The following is a 10,271-nucleotide window of genomic DNA, read 5'->3' as shown; positions in this document are numbered from 1 at the left end:
GCAAGGGAAAATGTGTGACATTCCTTCTGCTTGGAAGCCACCAAAGCAGAGATGTTCACTTTAAAAATCTGCCACAGATGTTACAGATTGCTAAACTGGGGACTTGGCTATGAAGTCCATTTTTCAGCTCATGGAAATAATTTAACTAAGTCTAGCACTACCCACCCTGCCTCTCCCCTCTTCTGGGTAAGGGCATAAGAGGGAAGCAGACTTGAGCATAAGGGCAGCAGGGTTTAATTTTCAGCTCTGTCTCAGTCTCCTGGCCTGAATTTGGGGGTACCATTTGAGCATGTATCTGAACAGTGAGATGGGCTGCTCTGCTTAGACCATGTCCACAGCCCCTCCCATGCTCCCCTCCAGCCTCTCACGTGGAAGCAGTTGAGACAGCATGGACAGCAACAGGTCCTGCTCAGCTCACTGCTACTCTGAGAGCAAGAAATGCTCATCTATTTCTGTTATACCCTTTGACATAGTAGCCCTTGGACCAAAGATGTGGAGTAATTGCTGGAAACCTTGTTCATCTTTAAGCTGTAATGATTTGCATAAGGCAGCTTTGTTCTTCCTTAACCCTCAGTGTGGACAGTCTCAATTGCAGGGGGCATCCTCCCGTGCTGATACACTGGCGTGTGTTTAACTCCATCACTTTGGCATTCATTTGGCTTTGCTACAAGCAAGATGCAGTGTAAGGAGAGACCGCAATTGAAAGAAGAAAAGGTTTTCTGATTTGGTGTCTCTGCCTCTGCCTTTGTCTGTGGCTATCACACAAGGATTGAGTTACAGCAGTACAAAAGAGGCTGTGGGAACATCTCTGACCATTTGACACAGAAACAGAGAGGCCCTGGCCAGATCTGCAGCAGTGAAATAGGGCAGTACAGGAGCCCAGGTAGGCTCTGCAGCAGCTTTTCTACATGACACATCATCTACTCCCAGCATTCCTGCCTTCGTGACACTACTGCATACATCAAAGTTTCACCTTTTCCTCCAAAATCTGTTTTCCTGCATATCTCTTTCATAGGTGGCATGGCTTAAAATGACCCTCTGTTTGCCAGTGTCTCTGTTAAAACATACTGAACCAGCCTGATTTTCAAGGAAAAGGTTCTTGAAACTCTCTTTAAATCACCTTTTTCATTCATCCTTTCATCCCCATACAACAGAAACCAAAAGTCCTTAGCTAATACAAGGATCTTGCTTGGAGACAGCCAGGTGTTCCCACAGTCCTTCTACAAAGCCTATAGATACTGTGCAAAAAAAACAGTGACATTTTTAAGTTCAAAAGCATGTGCTGTCTTCAATGAAGAAAGAAAACCAATTCTCATGAACTGTTCTTTAATTTTTCAGGTGTAACTGGCAAGCTACCTAGTGTGACTTTGATGCTACAAGCTAGTACAGGTAGGGGCTACTACATGATTCATACAGAGCTTCCTAACACTAGGGTAGTTAACTGGAGAAAATCTCATTACCTATGGTTCAGACACAACAAAAAGAAGTAGCTGAGTTCTGTAACACTTATTTCAGTAAGCCTTGTTTTGCTGTGTTGATTTTCACCACTAACCAACACAAAGTCATGATTTTCAATTAATACTTTGAAAACAGCTGTATACACGACATATAATAATAATAATAATAATAATAATAATAATAATAATAATAATAATAATAATAATAATAATAATAATAATAATAATAATAATATATGTTGGCTTCATATAGCTTTTCCCTGGTCAATGTTTCTGTAATATTTGAATTCTTCACTGCCTCAATATAAGTGTCATCACAACTAAAAGAAGAAATAGGTGTTCCATCATGTTAGCTGAGAGTAGCTCCCTCAAGCCTTGCTTGCCACACATATTCTGAACAAGTGTGCTGTAGGGATGATTATTTCAGTGCCTGAGACACAGTACATTTCAGCGATGAAAAAGTGGCACTCCTTTGTGACTCTGCATACATACATATGTGCATGCATAGAAATCTGTGCTAAAACAGAAAACTCAGATACACTTTTTCTAATCTATCTCCAAATGATTTTACACTCCTTCCTCCCATCTGCTTTCTTTCTGATTTGCTGTGGCTCTTCAAGCTGGTGGGAACTTCTGACAGTTTCTGAGATCTTGATCCACAGCTGAGCCAGCAGGATGGAGAGGTGCCATAAAGACTTTCAAAGGGCTGGCTGATGAGAACAGATTGGTGACAGACAAAGACGTGAAATTTGTGCAGTGGAAAGATCCCAAAGCTTTTCAAAGAGCTTTTGCTAAGGGATCTGCAGACTAAATACAGGGATTGCTCTTCTAGTTTCAGTCACTATGTCAAGAGTAAGTAAAATCAAGAGTGAATGCTAGCCTGGAACAAATATGTAGTGTAAACATCTAGCAGCAGAGTGTAACCACCCAGATCTGCAATATGGTCACAACATCAGATGCACATCTTCTAGATCTCCAATGGGCAGGCAGCCAAAATAGAATTTCTGTGAGCAAGGGGTGGCACAATGTCCACCAATGCTGAAAGAAATGGAAATCCTTATATCTGACCCAAACTCAGTGCTTCCTCCTGCTTGGTAAACAGTGCTAGAGTGTTGTTACTTTATACAGGGAGACAGCTGCAAGACTCCTAGACTTTATATCTGATATTTCTAGGTTTAAAATACCATTCATTCACTTTTTTTATAAAACAAGCTCATTGAAAAAAAAATATTATAGAAACAAACAGATCTCAGAAACACTGTGATTTTATTTATTTTCCTGTGATGTAATGTCTGTTGATCTGCACAATTACTGTTATAATATGCTTCTTTACAGCACTTATCAACCTCCCTTAAGTGCACCAAATACCTCTTAATTCTCCAGTGCACTCTGCATCATCTTCCTTATGTCTTCTTCACCATCCATATCACATCTGAGACCTGGTCTGAGATCTTCAACTGCAGAACTATGGCTGTACAAACCAGAGGAAAAAAAAAAATCTATTAGTTTAAAACTTCCCTCGCCATGGGAAGGGAAGGGAAGGGAAGGGAAGGGAAGGGAAGGGAAGGGAAGGGAAGGGAAGGGAAGGGAAGGGAAGGGAAGGGAAGGGAAGGGAAGGGAAGGGAAGGGAAGGGAAGGGAAGGGAAGGGAAGGGAAGGGAAGGGAAGGGAAGGGAAGGGAAGGGAAGGGAAGGGAAGGGGGACAGTTCTTTAGGTACACCCCAGCAAACATTCTCTGGGATGTACTTAACACTATCTGTATACATGTTATCAAAGGGAATTTCTCACAATGAACTTTGATGTACTAAAAAGAAAAAAAAAATACAATTAAAAAAAAAAAAAACAACTGTGGCATAAATCCCAATGGGAAGACCATATCCAAGAGTGACATTCTTGAGGCTAATCTTCCCATATGTCCTCCCTAACAAGCACGGTAAGATATAATTGCAACCATTCCTGCTCCAGTTGTATATTCTGGCAAAAAAAAAAAAAAAAATCACCAAAAGAGCATTCTTTTGTACAAGTCCCTGAGTGCCTGAGCAAGGCTGTGAGGCAGCACTTACTCGCTCTCCACATTCCTGCTCCTGAGAGCGTGGCATTCAAGTGCAGAGCGGGCTGCGCTTTCTGGTATAGCGAGTAAAGGTGACTCTCACTGTTACTGTAAATTAACCTGTCAACACTAGCCAGGGAGCTGAAGCCAATAAAAATAATGGGCCTGCTAGTGAAGAGCTGTTGACATAGCATTTCAAAAAGACAAGTTCAGCACTTGGGGCTGCAAGAGCACCAAACGTTTTTGTTTTGGTTTGGTTTTTTGTCCAAGTTTGCCTGTAAAATGCAGAAAAGCAGGGAACATGCAGCATCATTTCCAGGCTGCTAATGTAAGAGAGGGCGTGCATAGCCTGAGGATTTTCAGCCCCGGAGGCCACCTGAGTTTGTGTACTTAGTTTACGTATCTGTATCGCACGTGCAAACCAGAAACCAAGTGGTTATATGTGGTGCTAAATCACCTTCATTCATGATGCTACTTAATGTAGGCAGAGGTCTTTAGATCTGATTATGGAAAATTGAGCCCCCAGAGATCTCAGCTACTGCAACATTGTCATGTAAATTCATGCGCTCTGCTTTGGGTGTGGGAGGCACTCATATACTTCCATGTGGAGAGCACTGACATCTTCTTTCTCTCTTAAATGTTCACCTTGCTTGTTTCCTACCCTAGAAGTTTCATCCTCCCCTATGGTATCACAGCTTTTGGCTGCAGGATCAGAAGCACAGGTGGACGGGGAAGTGAAGAAGCATAAGCACTTCTTTTCAGAGTGTTTTTTGACTAGCCACTGGTCTCCAACGCTGTTTGTATTCCAGCCAGTAGCTTTACTGGCTGCTGTGAAGTGATTTTATAAGTATTGTTTCCAGTACTCAGGAACAATTCCCGCTGTGCTCCTCACCATCTCCAATTAAAGCAGTACATGCAGAGCTCATCCCGCCGGCTGGATCAGGGCAGTCCCCTAACCAAGTGGAGCAAGTACAAAGGGGCCAGTAAGCAAGCTGTGTGGCAGGGTGTGGGAGGGAAAGGAGCAATCCTCTCTGTCCACTGGGCTGGGACAGAGGTTGCCTGTGGAGTGATTGGGATTCGATTCAGTCATTCTGGCTCTTCTGATGCTTCCCTGAGCTGTTTGGACATACAGCTGCATGGTGCTTGATGTCCAAGAGTTTTAGGCTCAGTCACTGCCTCTGCTAGACAGTAACTGCAGCATCAGATGAACCAATAAGTCTTAACGTGAAGGAGGTGGCAGCTCTTCTGTCTTCCAAACCTGTATCTTGGCTGTGAGGCCTCAAGCCAGGACTGGCTCCCCCCCCCCCTGTGTTTATGCAATGACTGTTACACCTGGGCACCAGCACCACCAAGATCCTGCGTAGTAGCCCTGAATGATAAGCAGATAGATGGATGTCCACATATGGCTTCCGTTTTTTATCTTGTAACACCAGCTGCTACCGAGCTCAGCTTTATCACTCTGCACCACCACCCTCTCCAGATAACTTTGCTTAGTCTAAGATAGCAGTCTCCTGTCTCTTTTTCGTGCCTTCAGTTTCCTCCCCCGTGTTTTGGCAGACTCTCCTTTATGGGCAGAAGCACTGATTGGTCCATAGGCCAGAAAACTCTTTTATAACAAATTAAGAGTAAGATTTTACAACTGTGTGACTGCAAAGGAGTTGTCTAATATCCCCACAGAGCTGCAGATCAGTGAGGTGTCAGCTGTCCCAGACAGAAATGCAATAATATGATTCTTCTATCAAAGAACCTGTTATCTAAACAGATAGTTCCTCAAACAGTGCTAATCCTGACCTATGTTAATTAGCAGTGCAGCTTCCAAAAAAAAAATTAAATTCAATGTTTGACTCCAAATTATTTTTATTCCAAATTATTTTTATTTCTGAACAGCAATTTAACTATGAAGATCCTTACCAAAAATAATAATAATAAAATAAAATAAAATAAAATAAAATAAAATAAAATAAAATAAAATAAAATAAAATAAAATAAAGTTTAAAATTACCAGGTGCCTTTAAAACTTTGAGAAGGTGGTGTACCCTGATTCTACAGCCTTAGCCAGGAAAGTTCATTTGTTGCAGCATTTACCCAGAAGGCATAATCCGACCCTGTTTTCATGCTCTCTTCTGCAGAGAACATACTTGAGCTTGGGCCCTTTTCTTCTCAGGAGATTGTCTCAACACTCAGAAAAATTGCCCTGAAGTGGAGATCTCCCAGTATGTCAAACTGAAGCTCTATCCTAATTTATAGAAAGTAATTAAAGTAATTAATTACCCACTCAGACAAGTGTTGTAGCCACTAAAGTATAAGAATGGGATGCAGGGAAGGGACATACAGCCATCTCTTTCTTCTCTGCATTGTGAAAGCCACAGAGTCGCCTCATGAATCAAACCTTCCAAAATGTGATGCTTCCTTCTGAAAATGTTGAAATGAACCAGTTGGGCATGTCCAGAACTTTATTTATTTGTCAGCTTATGCATCAACCAGAACTAGTTGTCCTGCGTGACCTAGCGTCGCTCACAAACCTGAGCTTTATTTTATTTGCTGGATTTACTGGGGTTGAAAGAGAGAGAGAGAACAACTGCGAGGTCTTGGTCTGTGCCCTGTTCTTGTAAGGCAGGTCCCACAGCTGGGAAGCAGAGCCCTTGCTCTGTCCTGCCTGGCATAAGGGGCAGCCTCTGACCGACAGCAGGAGGTTAGCTACTTGTGTGGCAGCATGTGGCATTTCTTCTTAATAAAAAAAGAAATCACCAAAGCAGAACCAGATGATAGAGAGTAGCCGTTGCTGAGATACTACAAATAAGTAAACAATCCTTGGGCTTTGTGCTGTTGCTATTTTTCTTTAATGAGGACTGTGGGTGGGAGGCCTTGGCGCCTCTTCAGTGCACCCAGCCTACAAAAAGAGCTCTTCCCTACCCTGATCAGCTTGACAAAACGACAAGAGTGGTACCTCCTGAGCAACCCAGTTCACAGCTGGGGACTATTCCCCTGCTTTGAAGGTTTCTGCTGCTGACACCAGAGTAAAATCTGAAAACCCTGCCTCTTCTCCTGGATCAAATTGTGCTGTGCAGCTCTGCTCCCACGAGAAGAAGCTGCTGTCAGGGACTTGGCAGGCTTCCCAAAGCTCAGTGGCTGAGTGACAAGGAGTAGGGAAGGGCACTATACCAGTGCTAGCAGTGATTTTTAGCCCGTTATTAGGTATTAAAACTATAGTGAAGATGTCTTCACGGGCACAAATCATCTCTGTTTTCAGCTGACAGTATAGTGCATAAAAGCTCGTTTTGAGGGTAGGCTAAAGTGTACCACATCAATCATTGTCTTTTTGGGTACTTTTGTGAAATATTTTCCTGCACTCTTCAAACCTCAAATTTGTCTGCTCTGAGACAGCAATGGTGCTATGGTAATGATACCAGTAGGAAGGAGGTACAGGGGTGCCTGCTGAAACACCTTCAGGCTACAACTTCCATGCCCAAGTATTGTCCTACTTCCAGAAGTCTCATTCTGAGTTTTGCCAACTACAATTGCACATACACATGGGTTTAACAGTTCTGCAGTCTATGGACCGCCATGTCTACTTTGCAGAAGGCTGTCCTCATTTCTGGAAAGGAAAATCGATATGGTTGTTTCAGATTCCAGCTGGACACCAAAAGGGTTGTTCTCTGTGACACAAACCCACCCTTGTGGGAGCCCACAGAAAAGAGGTCAGCATTGTTTTTTCACTCCTGCTACATGCAGGGTTATTGCTGCTGCTTGCCAGTCTTTCTGCATATACAATGCAGAATACAATCCCTTATGGATTTTTTAAAACTGTCATTCCTGCTGCTTAAGCTTTTGTGGTGGAGGGATGGAGTATTTTGTGTCCAGTTCAGGAAAGGAACTGCACTGGGTAAGAGTTGATTTGCTTCCTAAAGATCAGTCAAAGCATGAAGCTCTGTAGCTGCTCCTTTGGGGTCCTGTATTGCTTGTGTAAATGGTTCCCTGATCCAGATACTTCTGTAAAACCTGTTGCTATTGCTGCCACTATTCCTTTCCTTACAAGTAAATGTGCAAAAAGTGCTAGCTACAAACGCAGAGCTTTAATAAATGTACCTCTATGTTCGAAGGAAAAGCAAGAACAATGCGGGCTGACCAGACCAGCCGGCGGCTCACCGGGAGCTGCTGCCAAACGAGGTGCAAGGGGGGAAAACCGAAGTGCCCGCCAAGTGCGTCACTCTGAGCGCCAGCTCACTGGGCACGTGGTTTCCCACAGACTCATGTTTCAAAGCTGGTGTCCAGAGGGGAGTAAAGTTTCTCCTTTGGAGAGCTCTGTCTCCAGTGGATTCTCAGGTGTCTACTAGGGTTGCACTCCCTCCATAGCGTTTCTCTCAGCTGGGGTGATACAATAGGCCTGCGTGATTCATGAACCTTGTGGGGATATCATTAATACCCCGGTGACCCCTACCAACTATAGCTGAAATTGGCCAGGCAGTTCAAAAGATATTGAGAGATGTGAATATGAGCACACTCACGTATACCACACTGGGTGGCCAATGTGGGAGCCATTTTTTCAAGTAAACCTAGCTACCAAATAAAAGAAAACCACAGTTAATGCCGTTGGTGGCAGTGTCAGCAGTGCCCTTACCTGTCGTGGTCCTAAAGGCACCCACAGGTCTTACTGTCCCTAACCAGCATCCCCTGGGGCCTAGCACGGCCCAGGAGCTAGCTCAGTAAATACCTCTCCTAGAGGTGTAAAACCACATAAAGCACGTTTATATAACCTCTTAGTAGGTAATCCAGGGCTTGCAGATGGGGACTAATGTAGCAAGCTTTTGGGAGAGGAGGAAGAGGGCAAAAACGAGCAATGGTATCTCTTCTAGTTAAGGATTTATCCTCTCATGTGTATAAAAAATACAAATACTTGAGATGACCTTAGCCAACAAGCAGATTTTCCTGGGGCATCTTCCTTGAGAAGGAATTACTGGAAAAAAACATTTGATTTGTGGGGCAGGGAGGAGTCTTAACACTAGGAATTATTTCTTATGAAAAAGGCTAAATGGTTCACACGCAAAGTCACAACTCTGTATTTATACAAGTCTTATCAAACTAATTCATGAACAATGGCTTTTTAGCAGAAAAGCTTTAAATAATAAGTACAGCATTGTGGCATGTGTTAGCAAGGAAAATATAATATTAAATAACCCCTACAAGGCTTAAGGCCATGCAATAATCACTGGAAGCTGAATAAGCTTCTCTGAAATGGAGGCATAACAAATATGTTCCTCCTGCTACAAACAAGGTCACAAATACTGGAGTATTCCCAGGAGCTTGTTTATGGTTAGTTATCTACATGTTGCTTTAGCTCAGCTGTCCAGAGCCATGGAGAAGTGGAAGAAGAGATGAGGTCTACAGCTAGGAGCAAAGAAAACGAGAAGTTAAAATCACAGAACCAGGCTCCAGGGAGTTTGAGGATGGGAGGCAAAATGCGCTCAAGGGTAGCACAAGGAAGCGTCAAGTGCCAGTGGAGGGCTGTTTGTTATCTGAGCCCTGCTATGGGAGAATTTGCAAAGGAAGCTCTGGCAGGGATGTGCCTGAAACTCCCGTAAATACATAAGCTGAGGATGTTACCACCCTGAGAAACAAGCATGAGGGCTTTCACGAGAATAATGCAGTACTCTTTGGATGACCAGAAGCCAAAATGCATTGGGATCCTGCAGTGCACTTATACTGCAGCACTGAAAGTGGAGAGTTAGCATTGGATTTTCTCAGTCGCTGTACAAACATTTGGCTTAACGTACTCCGTAGTGTTCTTGGATGCTTTATAAGCAGATCCTTCAACAGACCCTAGTTTTTGTCCTTTGTCAAATCCTGCATAAGACCTATCAGAGTTACCTGTAGACCAAGCCCAGAGAATCATATCTTCCTCTGACAGCTTCATTCGTCATGGCAATGGAGCTGTTGAGATCTGCAAGCCCAACCCTTGAGCCTGTCTGGCAGGGGCTCCACACGCCGTCTGCTGCAGCACGTGCTCCTCAAAGGCAGCAAGACAACTCGGACCCAGAGTCTTTGAAAAGAAAATGTGGGAACACAGTGTGCTATTAATCTTCCATTCTCTTAGAGATCAGAATTAAAAACACACAGGAAAATTTCCCTCAAAATAAAGTGATGAAGTAAGATGCAGAAATCTTCTGTGTTTTTTGATATTTTTTTCAGAAGTTGTTTATTCAAAAAACATGATGATGAGCACAGTAAAAGAAGACAGCAAATAACTGTCAGATTATTTTCAGAAACTCACAGCCAGATCCTGCTTTTCTTTTCGAGAAAGTGTTGCTGCTGTCATTACCGATAGATGCTGATGTATACCTGTTCATTTGTGTTTTTAACTGTAAACCTAGGAAGAAAAGCAAAAACAAGTTGCTTTTTACTTACCTAACATAATGTAGAAAATAATAAAAATTGATTAATTTTTATTATAAAGGAAGCAGGCATGCAGCTTGCACTTACAAACATCTGTATGTAACCAGACAGACACTTTGCAGTATAAGGCCTGATGGATCTAGTCTTTCATTCATTTTTTCTTTCAGTGATGTCAAGCTATAAGAGCTCAAATACTTCCTCCATGGAACAGGACTATAACCCAGGGAACAGACAGCCAAAACAGTGCCTGACATGTGAATACACTTCTCTGATCCTTTCTAGTGCTGAGTGGGATGGGTTAGCTCAAAGCGCCCATGTTTTACACGCTGCAAAACCTTGATTACCATTGCTCTACTTACATCAACCCTTTCTTGT

The 10,271-nt window shown here is 43.0% G+C and overlaps 1 long non-coding RNA gene across 1 annotated transcript; it reads right to left on the bottom strand.

Moving 5' to 3' along the window:
• Window positions 1-2,726: 2,726 nt before the first annotated feature.
• Window positions 2,727-9,872, bottom strand: LOC140002012 (uncharacterized). The gene is made up of 3 exons (XR_011807861.1): window positions 9,775-9,872; window positions 9,372-9,543; window positions 2,727-2,928 (listed from the first exon to the last, which is right to left on the bottom strand). It is a non-coding gene; the product is annotated as an uncharacterized lncRNA (long non-coding RNA).
• Window positions 9,873-10,271: the final 399 nt, after the last annotated feature.

Source organism: Anas platyrhynchos, chromosome 3, assembly GCF_047663525.1.
Source record: "Anas platyrhynchos isolate ZD024472 breed Pekin duck chromosome 3, IASCAAS_PekinDuck_T2T, whole genome shotgun sequence".
In the NCBI taxonomy this organism is placed as follows: Eukaryota; Metazoa; Chordata; class Aves; order Anseriformes; family Anatidae; genus Anas; species Anas platyrhynchos.
This window is presented reverse-complemented; position numbering and strand designations above follow the sequence as displayed.